This window comes from Dipodomys merriami, unplaced genomic scaffold (genome assembly GCF_024711535.1).
Source record: "Dipodomys merriami isolate MVZ:Mamm:240054 unplaced genomic scaffold, mDipMer1.0.p SCAF_1072, whole genome shotgun sequence".
In the NCBI taxonomy this organism is placed as follows: Eukaryota; Metazoa; Chordata; class Mammalia; order Rodentia; family Heteromyidae; genus Dipodomys; species Dipodomys merriami.
In genome coordinates, this window is record NW_027202352.1 from 49,666 (window position 1) to 76,629 (window position 26,964).

At 38.5% G+C, this 26,964-nt stretch overlaps 1 long non-coding RNA gene and 1 other non-coding gene across 2 annotated transcripts; one reads left to right on the forward strand and one right to left on the reverse strand.

Moving 5' to 3' along the window:
- Window positions 1-1,505: 1,505 nt before the first annotated feature.
- Window positions 1,506-12,344, forward strand: LOC138815007 (uncharacterized). Its single transcript, XR_011368147.1, has 3 exons — window positions 1,506-1,620; window positions 1,714-1,827; window positions 12,196-12,344. It is a non-coding gene; the product is annotated as an uncharacterized lncRNA (long non-coding RNA).
- On the reverse strand, window positions 5,755-5,858 carry LOC138815021 (U6 spliceosomal RNA). The gene has a single exon (XR_011368150.1). It is a non-coding gene; the product is annotated as a U6 spliceosomal RNA (small nuclear RNA).
- Window positions 12,345-26,964: the final 14,620 nt, after the last annotated feature.

Here is a 26,964-nt window from a genome sequence, read left to right on the forward strand (position 1 = left end):
AGGTGAAGGGTAAACAATGGAGGAGGCTGCAATGCTTGGTAAGAAATGTATGCATTATCCTGCCCATGTAATTGTAACCCCTCTGTACAGTATGTTCTCAAATAAAATAAAATAAAATTTTAAATTAAAAAAAAAAAAAAAGATGAGCACTCTGCCACTTGAGCCATAGTTCTACTTCTGGCCTTTTGCTTCTTAGCTACAGATAGAGTCTTCATGGACTTTCCTTCCTGGGCTGGCTTCAAACTTTGATCCTCAGATCTCAGCCTGCTGAGTAGCTAGGATTACAGTTATGAGCCATTAGCATTAGTGTTTTTATTTAGAATTTGGTCATTCTGCTGCCTAGTCATTCTCTTTGCAATCATACAGCACTCGTAAGTGATATTATTGCATGTCAGGGGAGTCTGCCATCTCTGTTAATCATCACCCTCAAAAGAAAGTCTGGAGCTTTTAAAAACTATAACTTTTATAAATCACTGAAAATATTGATACTTGTTTCCTGTAAATCGACAGAAAATTGTATGAAATCCAACAGACGGTGAGAAATTGACTATTTACTTCTGCCAAATTTGGTCTCAGCAATTATGACAAAATGCTTGGAGTTCTGGATCAAGCCACTTAGGCCTTGGGAGATCAGAACATTAATTCATGGACCCATTGTAAACTAAAGGAAAGGGAAGGCTAAGAGCTGACTCATTTGGTCAATTTTTCATATTTTTCCCTTTTCCTTCCCCTTTCCCTTTTCTTTTCCCCTTTTCCTTTTCCCTTTCCCTCTCCCTTTCTCTTTCACTCTTTCACAGTACTGGTATTTGAATTCAGGGCTTTGCTTGCTAAGCAGGTATAACTCAGCCACACCTCCTATTTTTACTTAACTTATTTTTCAAATAGAGTATTACATTTCTGTCTGGGCCAGCTTGGACTGCAATTTTCCTATTTGTATTCCCCAAATATCTGGAACTACAACTATATAATCATATGTTCAGATTTTTATTGGTTGAAATGAGGTCTCCCAAGATAAGTTCTCTTAAACTTCTTGTCTAGGCTGACCTTAAACTGTAGTCCTCCCAAGTAGCTAGGACTACAGGCATCACCACTTCTTTTTAGATAAGTTTTCACTGTGTAGCCCATGCTGGCCTTGAACTTGCTGTCTACCCAGGCTGCCCTTGAATTCTCAGTTCTTCCTCAGCCTTCTGAGTGCTGGGATCAAAGACATAACTTAGAGTGATATCTCCACTTCATTGAAAAGCAACAAAGACAAAAACTCACCTTAAACTTAACTATCACTCATATCAACTACTGAAATTTTCACTGCTTTTCCCTTTCAGAAGAAATTAGACTGACATTGTTCATTAGGATGATGCTTAATGGTTTTGTGATCTGCTGTTCCCTTCTCCCTGCGTTGGTAGTCAGCTTCTATAGCCCTCCCTAGCTTTGCCCTTGGTAATAATGTAGTAAATGATGTTCTTACCATATAAAATATTAACTACTTTATGTTTTGATAGATGTAAGACAGTTTCTGGCAAGCATGAGAGTGATTTTGGAATCCCTTTTGTCACAGAATAGTGGAAAACCGTAGTAGAAAAACTGTGTAATTCAGTGTTTTCCATGGCAGCTCATCAACTGGTAAGGAGAAGTGGCTATTTGCAATAAGCAGGGAAGGGAGTGGTGGAAATACCAGCATGTGCAGTGAATACTGAGTACTTCATCTTCCTTTAGGTCATCTTTCTCCTAGACTTCTGTTCTTTGGACTTTTCACACTGTACTCTCTTGAGAAAGTTGAAGAAGCTGTTGAAGAAGCTCTGCAATGACCCTGAAGGAGGACTGAGCAAGGTAACTTGAGTTGGCCCTGAACCTGTATTGCTTCCTCTCTTCAGAGAGATATGACTCTACCAAATAAAACATACTGGACTACAGATATATGCAAATAAATTGCCTCTAGAAGCTTTATTGGTATTTTTGCCAACAAGGATAGTAAATACCACCTTGATTTGTCATTAGCATTAGAAAGGAGGCAGAAAAGCTGTATAACTTATCTAATCATTTTAGAATATATTAAGTTACATAAAATCTATGTAAATAAAGTCTGAAAGATTTGTCTAGCCAGGTTCTTGTAGCTCATACCTGTAATACTAACTACTCAGGGTTGAGATCAGAGGATCTCAATTTGAAGCCAGTGTAGGCAGGAAAGCCTGTGAGACTCTTAGCTCCAAATAACCAGTTGGGGGGAGGGGGGCAGATGAGGAGGGGTAGGCTCGAGATGTGGCTCAATTGGTGGAGTGCTAGTCTTGAATGAAAAAGCCCAGGGACAGCACCAAGACCCTGAGTTCAATCCCCATGACAGGCACACACACAAAAAAATGAAGTCTAAAAGAGAAAATATACATGGAAAGACAAATAAGAAGGTTTGGTATTTAAAAGAATTATCTCCCATACTTAATTTTTATTATATAACATTTGTTCATAATCTTTTTGAGTTTCATAACTGCCTGATGGTAGTAGAAAGGGCATATACATTTAGCAGATCTTTTTTATTTTCTCATTTTGTTTTTTGGTGTAAAACTAGAACTCAAACTTAGTACCTGTTGCTTTGGCTCATTAGGTAGTGCACTACCAACCAACTAAACCATGCCTCCAACCCTGATGTTTTTGTTGGTTGTGGGGCTTAAACTGAGCCTGGGCATGGTGCCTGAGCTCTTCAGCTCAAAGCCAGTGCTCTACCATTTGAGCCACAGCATCTAATCCTAATCGGTTTCTTTGCCAGTATTGGTTCTTAAATTCTGGGCCTATTCCTTAGCTCCTTTTTCTCAAGACTAGCATTCTACCACTTGAGCTATTTCTGGCTTTTAATTGCAGATAAGACTTTCCTGACAAAGCTGACTTCAAACTGCAATCTTCAGATCTCAGCCTCCTGGGTAACTAGGATTAGAATCATGAGCTAAAAAGAAAACTTCCTTTATTTTTAAGAGGAAAAAAGAGTGGTCTTAGACATGCCAAGGTCCTAAGTAAAAATGTGAGCTCTTTAAACTTTTAATTCAGTGTTTTTCTCCAGTGGAATTCATACCAGTACTTATTTTTAAAAATAGTTCTGTCACTGCTAAAAGATAAAAGCATGAGTCCCTAAAGTATAACCCTAATGCACTTCTGCTGAGTGATAGATGTCTATTGACCAGCTTAGCCTGTGTAAAATTTCATCAGGGCTGTCAAAGCCTGTGATCTACAGCACTGATAGTCTATTGTGACAGTTGGTTCTGTAATAGTATCTGGAATTTTCTCCTACTCATTTGTCTGCCTAGCTGGATGTTGAGACCTGGCAGCAGGAACAGCCTGTGGTACTACATACATGGACCAAGAAATCTGCCCATAACTATGAAAATAACTGCCATGAAGTATCTGTCTTTGTTAGCCCAGGGGCAACCTATTTTGAAGTAGAATTTGATGAGAGGTGTGAAACCGAAAAGCGCTAAGACTTACATGTATTTTCTTCCAAGCAATAGTGGATCAAAAACAAGAGAAAGAATATAATAGAGATTATGCCTTCACAGGTATGATTATCTGGAATTTACAGATTCTAGAGTTAGGAAGACACACTGACATAAAACTTGGTACTTACAAGTGGCCTAAGGTAAGTCATATTCCCAAATCAAGGTAAATAAGTACTTCTGTAGCAATTCTTGTCCTTTTTCCAACTTTAGAGCTAAAGGTATGGTGTTTGGAAAAAGAAGGACTACCTAGGCTCTGCTGGCTCATGTTGATAATGTTCAAAATCCTAGCTACTCAGCAGGTTGATATCTGAGGAATAAGATTTAAAGCTAGCCTAGGTAGACAAATCTAAGAGAGCCTTATCTCAACCAGCAAAAAGCAAGAGTGGAGACTTGTTTTGAATGGTAGAATGACAGCCATGACCAAAATAGCTGAAAAAGACTCAAAGCTCTAAGTACAAACCTTAATACTGGCACATTTCTAGAATGTGTTATTAGATAGTTTTGACCATACATCAGGCTGTCAAGGGATGAACACAGGTTTAGGGAGAGGGAAGTCAACTAGGGAAAGGCATTTTAGAAAAGAAGTGCTGAGCTCAGGGCAGGACTTTGAATCAGCTTAAACAAGCAAAGAAGAAGGTAGAGACATTTCAAATGGAGGGCGGTACACCTACAGTGGGCCTGTGATGAAATGGGAAGGAACAGGTGACTAAAAAGGGGATGATAATGGGTAGATTCTGAACATGTGGTACTTGTGGTTTTAGTGGCCTTCAAGTGGTAAGACCTAGTTGCACTCTCAAGATAGACATTGTGGCTAAAGATTCGTAACCAGTAACGAACAGCAAGTCATGATTGGGGACTACCTCACATCACTCATGGGCATCTTGAGGAAATCTACAAGGAAGGTATCCAGGACAGTAGGAAGGAGTATCAGGAAGAAATTCTGGCAGAGAAAAGAGAAAGAACTTAAAGAAGGCCAGAGTTTGCAGAGCCTGGGGTTCAGTGGAGAGGCTTTGCTCTGCAGGTGGTAACTGGGGAGTGATCCAATAGAGACAGTAGAATGGGATTGAAGGAAAAGCAAAACCACAGCATGAAGGGACCATTTCAAAATGTGGTTCACATACAAAAGAATAAATATGGGGGTCTGGGAAAGTGGCTCAGTGGTAGAGTGCTTGCCTTGCATGCATGTGGCCCTGGGTTTGATTCCTCAGCACCACATAAGCAGAAAAAGCTGGAAGTGGTGCTGTGGCTCAAGTGGTAGAGCACTATCCTTGAGCTGAAGAGCTGAGGGACAGCGCCCAGGCCAGAGTTCAGGCCCCACAACCGGACCCAAAAAAACCCGAAACTGTACAGAGGTGTCACATTTCTGGGAGTAAATAATGAGTACATTTCCTAACAAGCATTGTTCCCTCCTCCCACCATCCCTTCCCTCCCACCTCCACAAATACACTCCCCTCCCCCTTCCCCTGCCTAAATTGTAAAGTTCATTTTTCAACAGAGTGTCTTGTGCATCTCATTGTTACAATGGGTTAACCTGTATCCCTATTTAACCATTTTGTATTTCCCTTCCCCTCGCCAAATTAGAGAAACGTATGCACAGGATGTTGGTTTACCAACTTCAAATACAATGAAAACAGGGGTTATAGCGTGGGGGAGGAACATATACAGAAACAAAAAAAATCACATCACACATCATAAGTACATTAGAAACAATAACAAGAAAGTAAACAAATACTTGTGTCCCTATCTTAGGGTTCATTTCCCTTAATATCATCTTATCTGCTCATATGCACATAGCTTTTGATGTATTCTGCTTATCACAGACATATATTAGTTATTGAAAATAAGGGAAACCATGGGACCTATGTTTCTTTGGACTTGTTTTACTTCACTTAATAAATTTTTTTCCCAAGACTTTCCAATTCCTAACAAATTGGGCGATACCATTCTTTCTGATGGAGGCATAGAATTCCATTGTGTATATACACCCATATTTTCTTGATCCATTCATCTACTGAGGGGCATCAGGGTTGGCTCTATATCAGCTATTGTAAATAATGCTGCAGTAAACATACTTGTGCTGGTAGTTTTAGTATGGTCTTGTTTGTGATCATTTGGGTAAATGCCCCAAAGTGGGATTGCTGGGTCATAGGAGAGCTTTATATGGAGTCTTTTGATGAGCCTCCATATTGCTTTCCAAAGTGGTTGAACAAGTTTACACTCCCACCAAGAATGCAGTAGAGTCCCTGTAGCCACATACTCTCCAGCATCTGTTGTTGCAAAAATGGAACATTTCACTAATTTGCGTGTCAGCCTTGCTCAGGGGCCATGCTAATCTCTGTATTGTTCCAATTTTAGCATATTTGCTGCCTAATTGAGCACAGAACATTTTTTATATGTAAAGTGTAATTGATTTTCTTAAACTAGACAATTCAAAAAAAGTAAGCTCAAAAGATTTCTTGTGAAATTTTAGAACCATGTATTTCTTTTTTTTAGCAATACAACAAACTGTTAGTACCATGTATTTCTTACATAAGCACACATTTAAGAAGAAAGTCAAGATTGGCATGTCAAAAACAAAATAATTCCAGATATTTGTTGTTCAAGAGATGTGTAGGAGGAGGAATTCAATTATTCTATACAAGGCACCTGTCATAATGAACACTGCAGCAAGTGTTAAGGTTTGTTAAAAGTGTTAAATGTATTTAATTTTGGGTATTTGCTTATATATGCCAAAATTAGGACTGTTTGGCAGGTCATAAACTTTTCTATAAAGTATTTAAGGTTTATGGTAGCAGACATATGGTACTAATTATGTACATTTCAGAGTTTATAGAAACATTACCAATAAGAAGTTGCAAAGTCTTTGCGTAAAGAAGCAGAGTGAAGAGTTAAGACTTTGTTAAGTACATAGTTTCTGTTAAATTTTTAGGGCTTCCTTACTTTACATGTTAGTGAGGAACAAATGATGATATAAGCCATATACAAATGATGAGATGAACCATAAAAAGTAATCTTCGTGGGTAACTTTAAAGACTACTCATAGCCTATAAAACTCTTTTTAAAGGGCTGGGAAGTTGGCTCAGTGGTAAAGCGCTTGCCTTGCGTGCTTGAGGTCCTGGGTTCGATTACTCAGCACCCATAAGCAAAAAAACAATCCAGAAGTGGTGCTGTGGCTCAAGTGGTAGAGAACTAGCCTTGAGCTGAAGAGCTGAGGGGCAGTGCCCAGACTCAGAGTTCAGGCCCACGACTGGACCCAAAATAAAAACCCAAACAAAATCCTCTGTTTGAACATCATAATCTTAGCCAGTTTTAAATGCACAGGAATATGAGAAAATAGTAAAATCTAATATGTAGAACACTTCAAATACTGAAAACACTGGTAATTGTTTTTTTAATTTTATTAATCATTAATATTTAATTTTCAGTTTTCTTTATTTGTTGCATTGTTTCCCTTTTTGTAATATAATACAACTTTTTATAAGTCGTCATCAGGAGGTACTTTGAGAAGCTTACTGGGATGGCCAAAGATTTTTTATAGGTGCATGTGAGTTTACAAAGAAGAAAATTAAGAACAAAATATTTATTAAAAAAATTATCAAGTACAGTCTGAATCAGGAGGGATGAAAAATGTCCACACTCAAAATCTTAGCCCTCATCTGAAGTGGTGGTATTACAGAGTTGAGACCACAAAAGTGAGAGACTGTTTTTGTGTTTTTTTTTAATATTTTATTTTATTTTATTTGAGAACATACTGTACAGAGGGGTTACAATTACATGGGCAGGATAATGCATACATTTCTTACCAAGCATTGCAACCTCCTCCTTTGTTTACCCTTCACCTCCCGTGTTTTTTGTTTTTGTCAGTCGTGAGGCTTGAACTCTGGGCCAGAGTGCTGTCCCTGCACTCTTCAGCTCAAGGCTGGCTCTCTACCCCTTGAGCCATGGCGCCACTCTGGTTTTCTAGTGGTTTATTAGAGATAAGTCTCACGGACTTTCCTGCCCAGGCTGGCTTTGAACTGTGATCCTCAGAACTCAGCCTCCTGCATAGCTAGGATTATAGTCGTGAGCTGCTGGCACCCAGCATTGTTTTGTTGATTTTTATTTTGTTGGTCATGGGGCTTGAACTCTGGGGCCTGGGTGCTGTCCCTCAGCTCAAGGCTAGCGCTACCACTTGAGCCTTCGTCTTTTTCTACTTCTGTGGTGCTGAGAAATCAAACCCAGGGCCTCATGCATTGCAAGGCAAGCACTCTACCATTGAGCCACCTTCCCAGCTCCTGAAAGACTGTGTTTTAAAAAATCATCTAAACAACATTTGCTTTCTGCTTTGGGTTATATAATGAAATATATGAATATCTTTTTATATTTTTGTGAATTGTCATACTTCTAAATTTATACTAACTTCAGCCACTTTATCCTTTTCAAAGTCATGAAATATCGCTGAGAAATTTCTTCTGGGAAAATTGTATTTGCACTTATAATTTCTTCTGAGTCATTTTTATTTTTATTTATTTTTTATTTTTTTATTGTGAAAAAACTGTACAGAGGGGTTACAATTACATGGGCAAGATAATGAGTACATTTCTTATCAAGCATTGTAGCCTCCTCCTTTGTTTCCCCTTCCCATTCCTTCCAAGCCTCCCCCCCTCACCCAGTACTCCCCCCAACCCCCCACCAAAGTTGTAAAGTTCATTTTCGACATGACAACTTGTACTTCTCATTGTTGCAATGGGTCCATCTGCATCCTTATTTAAACGACTTGTTTTTCCCCTTCCCCTCCACAAATTATACCGACATCAAATACAGTGAAAGCAGGTGTTATACTGTGGGGGAGGGACATACAAAGCAACAAAGAAATAATCATATAAATGAGTTAGAAACAAATGCATGAAAGAAAAAAAACATTTAAATACATATCTTAGGGTTCATTTTCCTAACATCACCTTATCTGACCTTTTATGCTTGACTCATACTTATACTAACTATTGCAAATGAGGGAAACCCTGGCACCTATGTTTCTTTGGGCTTGGCTTACTTCACTTAATATAATTTTTTCCAAGTTGTTCCAGGCCCATATCAAGCACTGAAATAGAAACAGCAATAAGAGACCTCCCATCTAAGAAAAGTCTAGGACCAGATGGTTTTACAGTGGAATTCTACAAGGCCTTCAAAGCAGAGCTCACACCAATACTCCTACAACTCTTCAATGAAATTGAAAGAGAAAGTTCACTACCGAACACATTCTATGAAGCCATCATAACCCTCATCCCAAAACCAGGCAGGGACTCATCATTTTTATTTTTTATCAAAATCATTTTATATTTTATGCCGATGGATTATCATACATCAAATACCTTCAAATGTACATGTAGAGTCTAAAGATAGCAGTATGAATATTCTCATACAGCTCTTGTTTATCTGTTATGTACTTTCAGTATTATGTTACTTCTCTCTTTCACCGTTTTTCATTCATAGTCTTTCTCTTTCATGCTCCATGTCTGCTACTTAGAATTTCTGCTGGTCTTTTGTCCTTCAGGATCCACTGGTTTTGTGGGAACATGATAGGGACCAACAGTTTCCCTTGCATTCTTTAAGAATTCTAAGAGTGACGTGATATTATTCTTTGCCATTCTAAATGGCAAAACAACAGATCTAGGAATTCCTTTTCACTTTTACTTCTATTATAAATTTTATCTCAAAGGAATCATTGGGATAGATAAGATATTTTATCTTGTGACTTAAAAGTTCTTTTTCTTTTACAAACAACCTTTTTCTTTGATTATCAGTAAGTAACTACATGTAATGAAAACAAAGCTATCCTATGGTAAGTAGACCGAAGTTGTTCACAGGGATGAAAAACAAGGTAATGGGGCAAGTGAGAACAAAGGATACCCATCATAGAGCACAGCTCCTCAGAGCAGTTTATCATGTACACTTTGTGAGAATGACAATGTGCTGGGAACTATTGATTAAATCACTGAACACTGATTTATATATATGTACATATATTTGCATATGTATATTTATTTATATATGCATATATGTATGCATATGCCCTTATATATGTACACACATATGTTACTATACACATAAATTCACACATACATATACACATGTATACATGCACACATGGAGAAAGACACATATTTACAGCCAACACAAGTTTCACTAGTTGTTGAATATGCCTTAGATGGAATATTTGAAACAAAATATGTTGAAAATGTATTTGTCTCTATTAGTTCTTTTACCACTCCTCTTATCTCTTAAAACTGGTAGGTTTTGACAGATTTGACTTGCAAAATGCAGTACAAGTCACTCAGAAATCTCAGTAAGTAAAGAACATATCGTGTTTCCCAGCTCCCTACAGAATGCTTGCTCTTATAGACATTCTCAACAACCAAAGTAGCAGGAAAATGCCCTGGTAAAAAAATAAAGTTATATATCTCATTGTTGCAATGGGTCCACCTATATCCCTAGTTAAACGATTTGTTTTTTCCCTTCCCCTCCAAAAATTATACCTACATCAATACAGTGAAAGCAGGGGTTATACCGTGGGGGAGGAACATACAAAGCAACATAGAAATCATCTTATAAATATGTTAGAAACAATTTCATGAAAGTCAAAAAACCAAAAAAATCATTTGAATACTTATCTTGGGGTTCATTCCCCTAACATAAACTTATCTGACCTTTTCTGCTTGACTCAGACATATACTAGTTATTGCAAATAAGGGAAACCATGGAACCTATGTTTCTTTGGGCCTGGCTTACTTCACTTAATATAATTTTTTCTAAGTTTTACCACTTCCTAACAAATGTGGCAATGTCATTCTTTCTGATGGAGGCATAGAATTCCATTGTGTATATATACCACAATTTCTTGATACATTCATCTGCTGAGGGGCATCTGGGTTGGTACCATATCTTAGCTATGGTAAATAATGCTGCAATAAACATAGTTGTGCTGGTAGTTTTAGTATGGTCTTGTTTGTGATCATTTGGGTAAATGCTCAAAAGTGGAATTTCTGGGTCATAAGGCAGCTCTATGTGGAGTCTTTTGAAGAACCTCCATACTGCTTTCCAAAGTGGTTAAACAAGTTTACACTCCCACCAACAATGTACAAAAGTACTCTTCTGTCAACATTCCCTCCAGCATCTTTTGTTATTAGAGTTCTTTATTATAACCATTCTAACTGGGGTGAGGTGGAATCTCAATGTTGTTTTGTCGAAAAATGAGCTTTACAACTTTGGTGGGTGGGGAGATGACCAGGTGTGGGTGGGAAGATGGGAAGGGATGGAAAGGGGAAAGAAAGAGGAGACAACTATGCTTGATAAGAAATGTACTCGTTATGTTGCCCATGTAACTGTAACTCCTCTGTACGGTATTCTCACAATAAAAATAATAAAATTATAAGGCTCTAAATGGCATCCTTCCTTGAGCTCTTTTCCAACAGCCAGCATCAATTCCCAAGCAGATGAAAGAGTCCTCAGAAGACTGGACCTCAGATCAACATTTAACCAACCCATTTGAAAAGTCCTATGAGAGAAATGCTGGCTGAGGTCTGGCTGATTTCCTGGCCAAGAAAATAAGAAAAGAAGAAAGTATTTTTAATGTATTAAAGTTTGAGAATAATTTGTAACTTGTCAATAAATGTGTAGAACACAACTATACCAACTGACAAAAAATGATGTGCTCTTGGACTTGGTGAGTGATTTTACATGTGTTTACATAAGTAGAATCAGCAAAAATCAAGCCAGCATTTCTTCATTTAAGATATGAAGAAAGGATACAGGTTGACCCATTGTAATAATGAACTGCACAAGACACTCTATCAAAGAGGGGGTGGAGGGATGAGTTGGGGAAGTGTGAAAAGAAGGGATGGTAGGGGAAAAACAAAGGAGAGGGTGCTCAATAAGAAATGTACTCATGCTGGGCGCTGGTGGCTCAGGCCTCTAATCCTAGCTACTCAGGAGGCTGAGATCTGAGGATCTGATTTAAAGCCAGACTGGGCAGGAAAGTGTGAGAAATTCTTTTTTTTTGGAGGGAGGGGTCCAGTTGTGGGGCCTGAACTCTGGGCTTGGGCGCTGTCCCTCAGCTCTTCAGCTCAAGGCTAGCACTGTACCACTTGAGCCACAGCGCCACTTCAGGCTTTTTTCTTTTTGCTTATGTGGTGCTGAGGAATTGAACCCAGGGCCTCAAGCATGCAAGGCAAGCGCTCTACCACTGAGCCACCTTCCCAGCCCCCAAGAAATTCTTATCTCCAATAAACCACCAAAAAACAGGAAGTGGCACTGTAGCTCAAGTGGTAGAGTGCTAGCCTTGAGCTGAAGAACTGAGGGACAGCACTCAGGCCCAGAGTCCAAGCCCTATGAACGACAATAGAGAAAAAACGAGAAATGTACTCATTACCTTACTTATGTAACTGTAACCCCTCAGTACAGTATCTTTACAATAAAAATATATATTAAAAAGATACAAGGAAAATTTCTGTACTTATAGGAAGTTGTATTTGTCACATCAGTAAGGTATTGGTTTTAGGACCAGAGGCATATTACACTTTGGATAGTCAAATTCTCTATGTGAACACAGCATATTACTTACATTAGAATCTGCCCACAACCTAGTACAGAGTAATTGCTATGAAAATTTTTACTACATTCTATGTTTGTAATGAAAAATAAAAGTATATGCACTATTAATAGATACAATTTTTTTCAGATAATTTTTGCCCACATTTTATGGATGGAATTGGGAGAGCAATTTTGAAAAGCACAAATTTCATCACCAAGACCGGTCTGCAAAACAAGGAGCTAATACAGCATCACTGAATAGTATGGAACTCCAAGGAGAAGTACTTGAATTGACAGTATCAGAAAGTGTAAGCACACAAGAACTTTTTAGAAATGCAGCTGCTAGATTTCTCATGGAGAGCTTTCATAACACTTTGTGAAACACCAAGTCAGAACCTCACTGAAGTGTAGATGGATTTCCCTCACCTTTCTGTCATGCTCAGTCATTATCAATCAACATATAGCTAATCTCTAATAATCCTCTAATAACAAAATATTGATGGAGTATATATATGCAGAAAACCTGGGAAGGCTAAATTTTTTCAATTAGGACAGTTTGTATTCTATGATCCAGCAGAGTGGAAACTAGGTAAGCATCCATTTACAGTCTTCTGAATAATTCTGCTTCTGACCACATCAGTTATTTATCCATACCTGTGCTGGAGTGAGCGCTTTTTAAAAGACTTTAATGATTTTAAATTTAAATTTAAATGTGGAATGAAATTAGTTTCAATAGTGCATTACATTAAGATATTTAGAAACAACTGAGAAACCTAAAGGTCTATAAGATTTTTTTGGAAGTGAAGAGATATTGGAATTTCTTTCTTTATATTTTAAGCAATTTGCAAAAAGAATTGGCAAATAAAATTTATATTTGCAGCAGACTTGACACTTATTAAATTTTGTATGGTAAAGAGCACAGCCTCAACAATATGTCAATGCTATCCTCTTATTTATCTTTAAAGGTTTATGCTTCTGGTCTCTTAATATTAAAACAAAACTTTTTAAATCTTTAGCTAGTAGTCCAAAGGGTTTTGCTTCATCATGTCAGTGTTGAATAGAGTGTATGTATGTATGTTGAATAGAGTGTATGTACACTTCAATGTACAATACATCTGGATCATTGTCAAACTTTCCACTTTTCTTCCTTCCCTTATCCCAACCCGACCTATCCCTTCAAGTTTTCTATTTATATTCTCACATATATGCAGAAGTAGGCCCTGAGAGGAGACTCGAGCTGGGACAGCTTCTTTCCAGGCTTTGCCTTTGTTTTGGGGATTTTAGGAAAAAAAAACCCTCTAAACAAGGTTAACTCGACCTTGGCTCCAACCAGCACAGTTCTTGGAATGGAAAGAATGCCTCTATGCTCCCCTCCCCTTAACAACCTAACCCACCTTGATTGTTCAGTGAAAGACTGACACATAAAACAGGTAGGTTGTAATCTGGCTCCAACTGGTGACACCACGTGCTTTATGGTAAACCCTGCCTTTTGCACATGCTTACAGTAAACTCCACCTATTGGCCATCTGTGTGTGGTCTGGTATGACCATACAATCCTTTGTGTGTGTTACGATCCCATTGGTCACCTGCGCATGACCAGGCTCGACCTCATGGATTTTGTCTTTAAAAACCAAAGAATGGGGGCCGCTCGGGGTCACAGTATCAGCTCCCGAGCCTGTGCTGAGGCCCTGGCTGATCAGTGTAGGAATCTCAATAAAGTTGCTTCCTTATTAACAACTTTGTTGCAGTGGAGTCTGTCACTCTGGAAGATTAGGTGGGCTTGCCTGCCCTGAGTAGGGGGTCTTCTTACTACATTTAATGGGGGCTTGTCCAGGATAGAGCTGAGGGGGATTGAAGTCCCTGGCCAGGAGGACAGTATGTGGGCACTTAGCTGTTGGAGAGAAGTTCCGAGAAAAGCCTTGAGGTAAGCACGGTGGACCTAGGTAGAGAAGGGAGAAGGCGCCAGAGTGAGGCCAAAAGTAGGGTGAGGCTGGACACAGCAGAGTCCCCTACGGCTGAGGAGTTCCAGGGATGCCTGGACCCCTCAATTCCACCAGTCCTAGCAGTCCTAGTTGGACTTTGGTAACTTTTGGTTTTGGGATCCCTCCTCATTCTGTGTATAATCGTGTCTGTCTGTGTCTCATTTTGCTTTTGCTTTTGCTTGCCGTATTTGTAATTGGTTTTATTTTACAGAAAAAATATGGGGCAACGAGAGTCTGCTCCTGGGACACCCCTAAACTTTGTCCTAGTTCGTTTAAAACAAAAACAAAAACTGCTGGTTCTGCTTTGGTAACTTGCTTTTTTTTGTCAATTATGAAACTGCCACCGACCACCTGCAAGTGGCCCCATTTGCAAACACCATTTACTGAAAAGGCTATATTTTTTCCAATATAGTTCTTTAGCTCCCTTACTGAAAATTAGGTGGCTATAGGTCTGTGCGTTCATTTCTGGGTCTTTAGTCCTATTCCATCGGTCCTCAGGTCGGGTCTTGTGCCAGTACAAGCTCTTTGGATTTCTATGGTAGAGTAGAATTTGAGTTAGAGTTTGAGTAGAGTAGAGTTTTCTATGGTAGTAGAGTTTGAATTTTGGTATTTATCTTCCTCCAGCACTGTTCTTTCTACTCAGGATTTTTTTTTTTTTTTTTTTTTTTGCTATTCAGAGACTTTTATTGTTCCAAATGAATTTTTAGATTGCCTCTTCTATTTCATTGGAGAATGAGGTTGCAATTTTAATAGGTATCTCATTGAATTTGTACTTAGCCTTTGACAGTATTGTCATTTTCACGATGTAATCCTCCCAATCCAGGAGCATGGGAGGTTTTTCCCCTTGCTTAGTTCTGCTTTAATTTCCTTTCTCAGGTTTTAAAGATTTTGTCATAGAGCTCCTTCACCTCGTTTGTTAAGTTCATTCCTACTATTTTATTTTTTGTGGAACTATTATAAAAGGGGGTGTTTTCCTAATTTCAACCGTGTTCTTCTCATTATTGGCATACAGGAAAGTCATTGATTTATAGGGTTAATTTTATTCCCTGCTCCTTTGCCAAAGTTTCTGATCAGCTCAAGTAACTTGGGAGGGAAGTCCATGGGATTCTTTAAATACAAGATCATGTCATCTGCAAAGAGGGAGAGCTTTACACATTCTTCCTTATTTGGGTCCCCTTTATGTCTGCATCTTGTCTTACTGCTGTAGCTAGGCATTCTAATACTAGTTTAAAGAGGAGTGGGGAGAGTCGACACTCTTGTCTCATTCCTGAATTTAGAGGAAATGGCCTTAATATTTCACCATTAAGTATAATGCTGGCTGCAGGTTTGTCATATATAGCCTTTATTATTTTGATGTATGTTCCACGGATTCATAGTTTTTCCAAAACCTTCATCATAAAGGGGTGTTGGATCTTGTCAAATGTTTTTTTTGCATCTATTGAGATAACTATGTTGTTCTGATCCTTGCTCTTGTTAATGTGATGAATTATATTGCTTTGCATATATTGAGCCAGATTTGCATCCCTGAAATGAATCCTGTTTGATCATGGTGTATGATTCTTTTCATGACTTGTTGAAGTCGATTGGCGAAGATTTTGTTGAGAAGTTTTCTGTCAATAATCATCAAAAAATAGGTCTATAGTTCTCTTTTTCGATGAGTCCCTGCCTGGTTTGGGGATGAGGGTTATGCTGGTTTCATAAAAAGAGTGTGATAGTGAATTTTTGCTTTGAATTTCATTAAAGAGGTGGAGAAGTATTGGTGTGAGTTTTGCTTTGAAGTCCTTGTAGAATTGAGCTGTAAATCCATCCAGTCCTGGACTTTTCTTGGGTGGGAGGTCTCTTATTGCTGCTCTATTTCCATGCTTCATATGGGTCTGTTGTTTTAAATCATCTTGGTTAAGTTTGGGCATGTCAATATTTGCTAGAAACTAGTCCGTATCTTTTAGATTCTCAAACTTATTAGTATAAAGGTTTGAGAAGTATCCCCTTATATATTATGAATCTTGGCTGTTTCTGTAGTTATATTTCCACTGTCCTCTCTTGAGTTTGTTTATGTGAATGTGTTCTCCTTTTTTCCATTCCATAGGATTTGTTAAGGGTCTGTCAATTTTATTTTTTGAAGAGCCATCTTTTTGTTTTGTTAATTCTTTCTATAGTTCTTTTTTGTACTCTAATTCATTTAATTCGGATTTAATTTTATTTGCTTCCATCTACTGGATTGGGGTTTGGCTTGTTGTTCTTTTTTCAAAGAGCTTTAGTTGCCTCATTAAATTGTTGGTTTCAGATTTTTCCAATTTGGTAATGTGCAAACTCAGAGCTATAAACTTGCTTCTGAATACTGCCTTTGCTGTGTCCTAGAGGAGTTGGTAATTTGTGTGATCATTTTTTTTTGAATATCATGAACATTTGAATTTCCTTTCTAATCTCTTCCATGACCCACTGGTGGTTCAAAATTGTGCTGTTCAGCCTCTATGTGTTACAGTATTTACTTTGGTGGCTTTTGGTATTGAATTATAATTTTATTCCCTTGTGGTCTGAGAGAATGCAGGGTATAATTTCAATGTTTCTGAATTTGGACAGATTTGCTTTGTGGCCTAAATATGGTTCATGTTCCATGTGTTGCTGAGAAGAAGGTGTACTCTGTTTGGGCTGGGTCAAATATTCGGTAAATGTTGGTTAGGACTAGTTGATCTATGCAGATTTTAAGATCTGTAGTTTATCTGGTGAGTTTTTGCTGGGTGGATCTATTTAGTGGGGATAGTAGTGTAGTAAAATCCCCCACAATTAATGTCTTTGGATCTATGTGAGATTTGAGGGAAAGTAGCATTTCTTGTATAAATTTTGGTGCTCCATTATATGGTGAGTACATGTTTTAAATCATAATATCCACCTGAAGGAGAGTTTCCTTAATTAGTATGCAGTGACCTTCTTTGTCATTTCTCATTGATTTTAATTTAAAGTCTATTTTATCTGACATTAGTATAGTAACTCCCCCCTCTTTATGGGGGCCATTTGCTTGATATATTTTATTCCAGCCTTTCACTTTCAGAATGTTTATTTTTGTGGGCAAGTTGTGTCTTTTGAATACAGCAGATAAAAGGATCTTGCTTTTTGATCCAACTGGACAATCTATGATGCTTAACTGGAGAGTTAAAACCATTAATATTATGAGTTAGGACTGAGAGGTGTTTGTCTGTCCCTGCCTTTTTATACATTTTATACATTTTTTATACATTTTTGTACCTTGGCTTTCTTGTTGTGATCATGTACGTGTTTTGTACTATTTATAATGTATGTATATCATACATAATATATGTAATACATACTATATCTGTAAATATGTATAAGAAATGTATATATGTTTATATATATATGCCAGGAATTATGGAAAAACCATTAGTGCATTTCATGTGTGCAGCAGCTTGATGAGAGCTGATTTCATTTTACAAATCATTGAGAAGCCAAGGAACCTCCTCTATGCACACAGAATAATAAACAGTAGGGCCAGTTTTCAAGCCCAGAGGCTGGATCCTCAACTACTATACCACCTTGTCAACCAATGCCAATCTAAACAAAGGAGTGGAAAGAAGGGTGCAGCTGTAAGGGATGCAGCTGGTGTTTAATGCAGGTATAAATCAAGGTGTAGACTAAATATGACGCTCTTTCCCACTATGTTTCTCCTCCCACCAACTCCTACTTCTCAGGAATTAGGTAGTGATTCTTGCATTCAAACCTGCTCTGGAACTGGAGCAAGTGTCAGGCTTGACCACATGCCCAGGAAAAGAATAAAGACTGGACTTTTTTCCCACGCCGCCATCCCCACCCCCTTGCCCTCTGGCTATTCCCTTTCATACAGGTAATTTCTGTATGAAAGGTAATTCCTGTATGGGTAATTCTCAGCAGCAAAGCTAGAGGGCAGTCAAGTTCCTCCTGGCAAACCACCAATGGGCATGTATAGCTTTGAAGCCTCTGCCTGGCAAAGAGGTTAGGTTTTAGCTTTATGACAAAAATCAGCATGTTAACATTTTGAAGTGTTTGACATTGAGGAAGCATTTACTTCTGTTTAACCCGACACTTCCCAAAATTATTTGAACACAACACACTCATTTTGTGATTCTTCCTGAATTGGACAGGATTATTCAGCACAGCCTAAGTGGAATGCCCCGAGGAACCTATACTTCCTGCTTCCTGGTGGCCATCCAATGGAATTCCTGGAGTTCTGAAGCAGAGAGGCCTCCATTGTGTAATGGACAAACCCTACAGACCTAGCCCACCTCAAGAAAGCAGGTGATCTCCTTTGGTTGACCTTGTATCTAGTAACTGGCGCCAAGATGGGCCTCCCTCCTTCCACCCCACTCTTCCTTTCTTTTTTATATTTTAAAAGTGCCAAAATACACAGATGATCAAGTCAGAACCCACCCATATCCTCCCATATCTAAAGAAGTTACAATGCTCCATATTATATAAATGCTTCACAAGTAGTATTTTTGTTATTTAGGAAACCCTGAGAAAAAGAAATGCATGTACAGTTTCCTGACAGATCAAATCACTCTCTTAAATATATGTGATCCAAAGTGAGTTGAATTCATGGATATAGAACTTGTACATGAAGGAGCTAAATGTTTTATCAGAATATTAAAATCAGGTGTATTTTCTATGTATTTGAAACTTATAATGGGACTGTAAGCTGAGTACATCTAACAAATTATACACACCAGGAAAATAAACAGTCTCACAAGAACTACATGACACTGCAAGAGCTGACACCTGAGATTTGCAGAATCAAAGTCTGCAACTTAAATGGCAAGAAATCTTAAAGTTAATTAATTTTCAAAGGTGAGTCTTAAGGTAAGTTTTAGAAGAGAGATGGGAAATGCTTAGCTATGTCCGAGTTCAATATTGAAAGAAACAAATTCAAAGAGGCACCACCTCCAATACTTTGGGACAGCAATCAGCAAGACTTAAAAAACAATGGTTGGTTGCTTTATTCTTTCTCATGAGTCACCCAAATGAAAAGACATATTCAGTTTACAAAATGCAAAAGAAAACCTATTAAAATGTTACAGAATTGTTTGTAATGTCCAGCTCACTTGATGATATAAAGAAAATTATTTTAACTCTATAAAGACAGGAGTTCTTATATTAAGTCTAGCGATAAACTCCTGAACTATTAAAGGACTATGCTAACTAAATCCAGAGACATTTAAAATGCTCATAATCATATTGCTGTTGCTTTCATCAAGAGGAAAGTAAGTCATCTTGAAAACATGCAAATTTCTGAAAATAATTTTTCTTTCACATTTTACAAACTGGCAAACTTTCCATAATCTGTGTGTGTGTGTGTGTGTGTGTGTGTGTGTGTGTGTGTGTGTGTGTGTGTGTGTGTGTACAGAGACTCAAATGCAAAAACACAAGGCCTAAGGTTATCTATTGGCTTTTTCCCTCAAGATTGGCACTGTACCCACTTGAGCCACATCTCCATTTCTGGCTTTTTGCTGGTTAACTGTAGAAAAGATTCTCAGATTTTCCTTTCGAGGCTGACTGAATCTAATTCATCTGATCATAGCCTCCTTCATAGTTAAGATTAAAGACATGAGCCACTGGTGCCTTGCCATAATCTCTTTATACACAGACACTGAGACATTTGAAATTGTTGAGTAAGAATCTTTACTACAAGGCACTACTTTTCTTTTAACTTTTCATACTGCAAATGTACCTTGCTGGATTGATTTTTGTTTGAACCTGATATTTTTTACACATTTCACATTGCTTTTGTCAGGGTTAAATAGGAAATAGACTTGATTAGATACATTAAAAAGTCTTAAAAATCTCATGGTCTTTCCTGCCCAGACTGGCTTTGAACCATGATCCTCAGTTCTCAGCCTCCTGAGTAGCTAGGATTACAGGCATGAGCCACTAGCACCCAGCTGAAAATTACTGCTTTAAAAAAATGGCAAAACTATTTTTGACAAATATAATGAAGAAATGTGGCCCCATTGGGAAGAAGCCCCTTTGCCTCCAACCATTGTCCCATTCGTTGTAAGTGGATCCAACTACAGTATTGAAACCCACCTATGTAGACTAGACTGAAGTGCACAATAATTGCTGTTACTCTAATCAACCATTTTGGGATGCCACAGGCACTCTGCTCTGCCCAGTGCCTTTCCGTTCCCTTCACTCTATATCCTGGGTTTAGGCCCCAGGTCCAATCTTCTCAAAAAGTCATGGGCTCTTGTTAAATTAGTCATTGCAAGGGATTTCATGCTTTGCTGGATTTATATTTCATGCCTGGAAAATACACCAATGGTGTATTTGTAGGTGGTCACCTGACTCAAAATTGGAGTACTGTTTCTGTGAAAGCTAATAGCAAAATCAACAGTTACCAGAACTTTTCTGCACCCCTCTTCTGGTACCTGATGGAGAACCAAGGCTTCCTCTAACCATCTGGTACTCTTTGGTCTTCAAGATGCTTAAGCAGCCCTCCAGTGCTCCTCCTCTGCTTTCCCAATAGATGTAACCACCATTCTCAGGACTGGAAATGTCTAATGATGAGTATGCCACCAGCTAACCCAAGTGGTTTATCCCAAAGCTAAAGGTTTTAAGTCTTGATGTAACTTATTTTCATGTATGGAAACAGACAATGAAAATGCTGAAATTTTTGGAAGACAAGGGAATTGAATCTCATGGAATGAGAGTTATATCTGGTCTGAAGATGATTGGATATATATATATATATATATATATATATATATATATATATATATATATATATATATATATATATATATATATATATATATATATAGCTCGGCTAGGTGAGAATTCAAAGGCAAGAAAGTGCAAGGCTCTGATTTCCAAAACTGGTATTTGTAGGGGTGCAAAGAGCTATTTTTGGAGCTGCAAGAATTGTATGTGTTGGGTATCATTTCAAATCTAATTCATAATTTAAAAGTTATATTTTATCCAGTATTATGAGCTGTTTTACCTTGTGGGATCAACTTGCAACAAGAAAGTGTGATCTATCATCTTCTACTTATTTGACTGTCTGCCTGGATGTCATCTACATATTTTGCAATCACTTAAACTAAGAACATGAACTCATGTTTGCTTGCTCACAGCTGACACTCTTCCAAATGAATCAGGCCTCCATTCTGTACTTTGATTAGTTAACTACAGATAGAGTTTTGTGGACTTGGTTTTAGGAGTTTCTTCAAACCATGATTCTCCAGTTCTCATCCTTCTGAGGTAAGATTATAGGAATGGGACAATGGTGGAAGGCAAAGGGGCTTCTTTCTGATGAGGCCACAATTGTTTATTTGTCAGTAATATTTGCTATGTTTAAAAAACCCAGTAATTTCCAGCTGGATGCCAGTGGCTCAAGCCTGTAATACTAGCTACTCAGAAGGCTGAGAACAGAGGATCATGGTTCAAAGCCAGTCTGTGCAGGAAAGTCCATGAGACTCTTATCTCCATTAAACCACCCGAAAACAGGTGCTGTGGCTCAAGGGACAGAATGCTAATTTTGAGCTGAAGAACTGAGGGACAATGTCGACCCAGAGTTCAAGCTCCATGACAAACAAACATTAATTTTCAAATGCAAGATTATAGTGATGGAGAACTAGTCTTGAAAAGAAAGTTCAGGACAGCACCTTGGACCTCATTTCAAACCTCAGGACATACAAACAGGGACACACAGGCATAACTTAAAAGGCATAAACACTATGCAACCCTTCTCAGGACACAAGGCTCTTTTACATAGCTGCTGACTGTTGCTCTCATATACAAGCATCCAAAGAATTTTTTTTCTTTTATTATACAGTCTTGGTGATTTGTTTGAATAATCAATTCAAGGTTGGAAACCATACAACATAGAAGATCTCATTGAAATAAACAGATGGATACACACCTGTAATACTTTCATTCAGGTGTTGGTAGGAAGCCTGGAGGTATGACTCAACTGTGGCTGGCACAGCAAGACCTATGGCAGAATAATACTGAAACATCAAAAATGAATGAAAGAATGAAAGAAAAAATACATTTATTGTCATAGTCTGAAACCTTATGGCCCTCACAATTGTCCTGATCATGATAAGCATCAAATAAAGTGTTTTTCTTATGGCACACAATGAAACTGGTATACTGATGGCAAGGAGCCTAGCATGGCTGACCTGAGGCTGAGCAATCTGAAATAAGCCAGTACTCTTACTCCTGCAGGAACACTCTGGTGGCAAACCAAACCAGTCATTGTTCAAAGTAGCTTGGCATATAGCTTATGTAAGCACACTTACCTTTCTGGGCCATTTAATTCACAGCCTGCAATTGCTGAGAAACTGTCACAAATCTCTAATTTTCTTAAGTTGTTCACTTCCCTGAACATGCCCTTTGCAGAATTACTTCTTCCTAGAAATTTATTCCATACCACTATCTCTCTCCCCATCTAAACTTGCTTACAAATATTTTCACAGAAAAAATAGAGAGACCCACACAAAGTTAGGAGGGAATCTGGTGAAGATCTCCAAGTCAGCAAACACCCCCCACAAACTGGAATCCCTACCCCCAGGGTGAGTACAGGGAAGGAGCGAACTCAGCGATATTGCCATTACAGTTGCCAGAAATTGGCACAACCCGGTAAACCCCCAAAGTCAGCCCGTGCCTGCAGTGCTGACAGGATACTCATGTGCCCCTGCCAACCTGACACAAGGACCCCAGGAAACCACAGTCACAGCCAATCCATTGTTCTATGCTCTATGGGCCAACTGCACTGCACTGCCAACTAGGCACTCTGCTGGGACCTGCTCCCTCCCTGCTGCCACCCTGCACAGACCCCAGGCTCTCACAGCTGCTGCACCACAAAGCTGCTGCTGCCATCTCTGCTGACAGACCTAGCAGCCACCCCCAAGGCTGCCCACCACTGCCCACCACCTCCCACTGCCTCTGCTGCACATCAGCACTACCCCCCACACCCCAAAACAGCCTACTGCACCAACCTCCACTCAGTCCTGCCACACCAGGACTTGCCACGCTACCACAGAGGAGACCCTTGAGATTCAGCAGAGACAACCCCCCACCTGGACCTGCCAACACCCAGACCTTCTGACTGAGAACCTGCCAACTCCATCTGTTTTTCTTTTTTAGTACTCTCTTTTTTTAATTGTGAAAATACCATACAGGAGGTTACAATTACATGGGCAAGATAATGAGTACATTTCTTACCAAGCATTGTTGTCTACTCTTTTGTTTTCCCTTCCCATCCCTTCACATCTCCCCCTTACTCTGTCCCCCTACCTACCCACCCCCCTCCACCTCATCACAGTTGTAAAGTTCATTTTTCGACATAAAGATTTGTACATCTCATTGTTGCATTGGGTCCAGCTGTATCCTTATTTAAACAATTTGTTTTTTTTATTTTAAACTTATTTTTTATTGTGAAAATACTGTACAGAGGGATTACAATTAGATGGTCAAGATAATGAATGAGTACATTTCTAATCAAGCATTGTAGCCTCCTCCTTTGTTTCCCCTTCCCATCCCTTCCCAGCCCCGAAGAGAACTTGGGTAAAATGATAGTAGAGGGAAAAGAACAGCTTGGGGGAGGGGCATATGTAGTAAGATGAGAATAAAGACCTTGTTACCAAGTGTAAGAGGTGGAAAAGGATTTGAAGAAAGGTTATGTAGGGAGAAGCTTACAGATTGAGATGAAGGTGAGAAAAAGAAGTGTATTTGGAAACTTGCTGAGATTAGAGAAAGATTTTTCAAATATTATTAGAGAGTCACTTAATCTAAGTTAACTCCTGTAATAATTATTTACAAACGAAGAAGGAGGCCTTTGTGTACAGAACTAGGCAGGGTAGCTCTGATGGAGTAGTAGTATAATGTGGAGGGAGAGGAGAAAGGGAGAATTAGAGGAAAATAAAGAAGAAAATCTGACAAATTAGCAGATCAGAAAGTGGAAGAAGAAACCAAATAATAATGAAAAATAGAAGCTTTAAGTGGAATAGCAAATCCTAAATCACAATACACTTAAATAACACACTTAAATAGCATGTAGAAATAAAAACAAACAACAAACGATCAGACATAAAAACTAACAAATCAACAAAAACGAGAATAAAAACTAAAGAATTGTTTTTTTGGGAGTTCTTTAGGGGAGCTTTAGTCTCCCCATAGTCCTCAGAGCAGATTCTTGATAGAACCTTGGATGTCTTGCTGTAGTCAACTTTCCTTGTGGCTTGTTTGGAAGTAGATGGCCTTTTCATGGGAGAAGGTGCTTGCTATCTAGAGTTCCACTCTCAGGCTTGGTGGCAGGGAGTTTTGGGGGTTTCAGGTTTGTAGACTGCTATCATAGGCCTGCAACAGTGTCCCAGACTTTTCCAGGTAGCCAGACCAGCCTTAGGAACAAAGCTTATGTCCGTGTTCTGTTCTGGTATGATCCCTTCTTTTTGGAAGTGGATTTGGGTCAGAGGGCTTTGGGGTCCCACATGGAATTGCTACCCCCAGAGATTGGTCCCAGTTGGGTTACTCAAGAGGTCTGTAGCTGGTGTTGTGCTGTGTCAGAAAAGACTTGGAAAAAAAATTATATTAAGTGAAGAAAGCCAGGCCCCCAAAAACATAGGTTCCATGAGTTCCCTTATTTGCAATAACTAGTATATGTCTGAGACAAGCAGTAAAGGTCAGATAAATTAATGTTAGGTGAAATGAACCCCAAGATAAGGATTCAAATGTTTTTGCTTTCATGCAATTGTTTCTAACATATTTATAAGATGATTTCTTTGTTGCTTTGTGTGTCCCTTGCCCAAGGTATAACCCCTGCTTTCACTGTATTTGATGGTATAATTTGTGAAGGAGAAGGGAAAAAATTGTATTTAATGGCGAAAAACTAAAGCCATTCCTTCTTAACTCAGGAACAAGAAAAGGATGTCCACTCCCTCCACTTCTCTTCAATCTAGTATTAGAATGCCTAGCTACAGCAATAAGACAAGATGCAAACATAAAGGGAATCCAAATAGTGAAAGAAGAAATAAAACTCTCCCTCTTTGTAGATGACATGATCTTGTATTTAAAGAATCCCATAGACTCCACTCCCAAATTACTCAAGCTGATTCAAAACTTTGGCAAAATAGCAGGGTAGAAAATTAACCCCCCCCCAAATCAATGGCTTTTCTGTATGCCAACAATGAGAAAAGTGTGGCTGAAATTAGGAAAGCAACTCCATTTGTAATAGTTCCACAAAAAATAAAATACCTAGAAATTAACTTAACCAAGAAGTGAAGGACCTCTATGATGAAAACTTTAAAAACTTGAAAAAGGAAATCAAAACAGAACTTAGAAAATGGCAAAACCTCCCATGCTCCTGGATTGGAAAGATTAACATCGTGAAAATGGCAATACTTCCCAAGGCTAGCTACAAATTCAATGTGAAACCTATCAAAATTCCACCCTCATTCTTCAAGGAAATAGAAGAGGCAATCAAAAATTCATATGGAACAATAAAAGACCACGAATAGCAAAAACACTCCTCAATGGAAAGAACACTGCTGGAGGAATATCAATACCAAATTTCAAACTCTAATATAAAGCCATAGTAATCAAAACAGCTTGGTACTGGCACAAGAACAGACCACAGAACCAATGGAATAGAATTGAAATCCCAGAAATGAACTTGCAGACCTATAGCCATCTAATCTTCGATAAGAGAGCTAAAAAAATAGAATGGAAGAAAGACAGCCTCTTCAGTAAATGGTGCTGGCAAAATTGGTTAACTACTTGTAGAAAACTAAAGCTAGATCCTTATATATCACCCTGCACCAGAATCAACTCCAAATGGATCAAAGACTTCCAAGTCAAAGCAGACACCCTGAAAACATTACAGGATGGAACAGGAGAAACCCTAGGTCTCCTTGGCACAGGCCAAAATTTTCTTAAAGAGACTCAGAAACACAGCAAATCAAAGAAAGGTTGGACAAATGGGATAGCATGAGATTGCAGAGCTTCTGCATGGCAAAGGACATAGCTAGCAAGATCAATAGAAAGCCCACGGATTGGGAGAAGATCTTCACTAGTCATACAATGGACAAGGGTCTCATATCTAAAATATACTTGGAACTCAAAAAATTAAATCCCCCAACAACAAATCTGCAAAGAAAAAAACTGCCCAATAAATAAGTGGGCTAATGACTTAAAGATAAACTTCTCTGAAGAAGAAAGGATGGCCAATAGACACATGAAGAAATGCTCAACCTCCCTAGCCATAAAAGAAATGCAAATAAAAACAACATTGAGATACCACCTCACCCCAGTTAGAATGGAAAAAATCAAGAACTCTAATAACAACAGATGCTGGAGGGGATGTGAACAGAAGTGTACTTTACTTCATTGTTGGTGGGAGTGTAAACTTGTTGAACCACTTTGGAAAGTAGTATGGAGGTTCCTCAAAAGACTCCACATAGAGCTCCCCTATGACCCAGCAATCCCACTTTTGGGCATTTACACAAATGTTTACAAACAAGACCACACTTAAGCTACCAGCACAACTATGTTTATTGCAGCATTATTTACTATAGCTAAGATATGGAACCAACCCAGATGCCCCTCAGTAGATGAATGTATCAAGAAAATGTGTTATATATGCACAATGGAATTCTATGCCTCCATCAGAAAGGATGACATTGCCCCATTTGTTAGGAAATGGAAAAACTTGGAAAAAATTATATTAAGTGAAGTAAGCCAAGCCCAAAGAAACATAGATCCCATGATTTCCCTTATTTGCAATATCTAGTATATGTCTGAGTCAAGCAGAAAAGGTCAGATAAGGTGATGTTAGGAAAATGAACCCTAAGGTATGTAATTTAAATGTTTTTTTTATTTCATGCATTTCTTTCTAACACAATTATAAGATTACTTCTTTGTTGCTTTGTATATCCCTCCCCCACTGTATA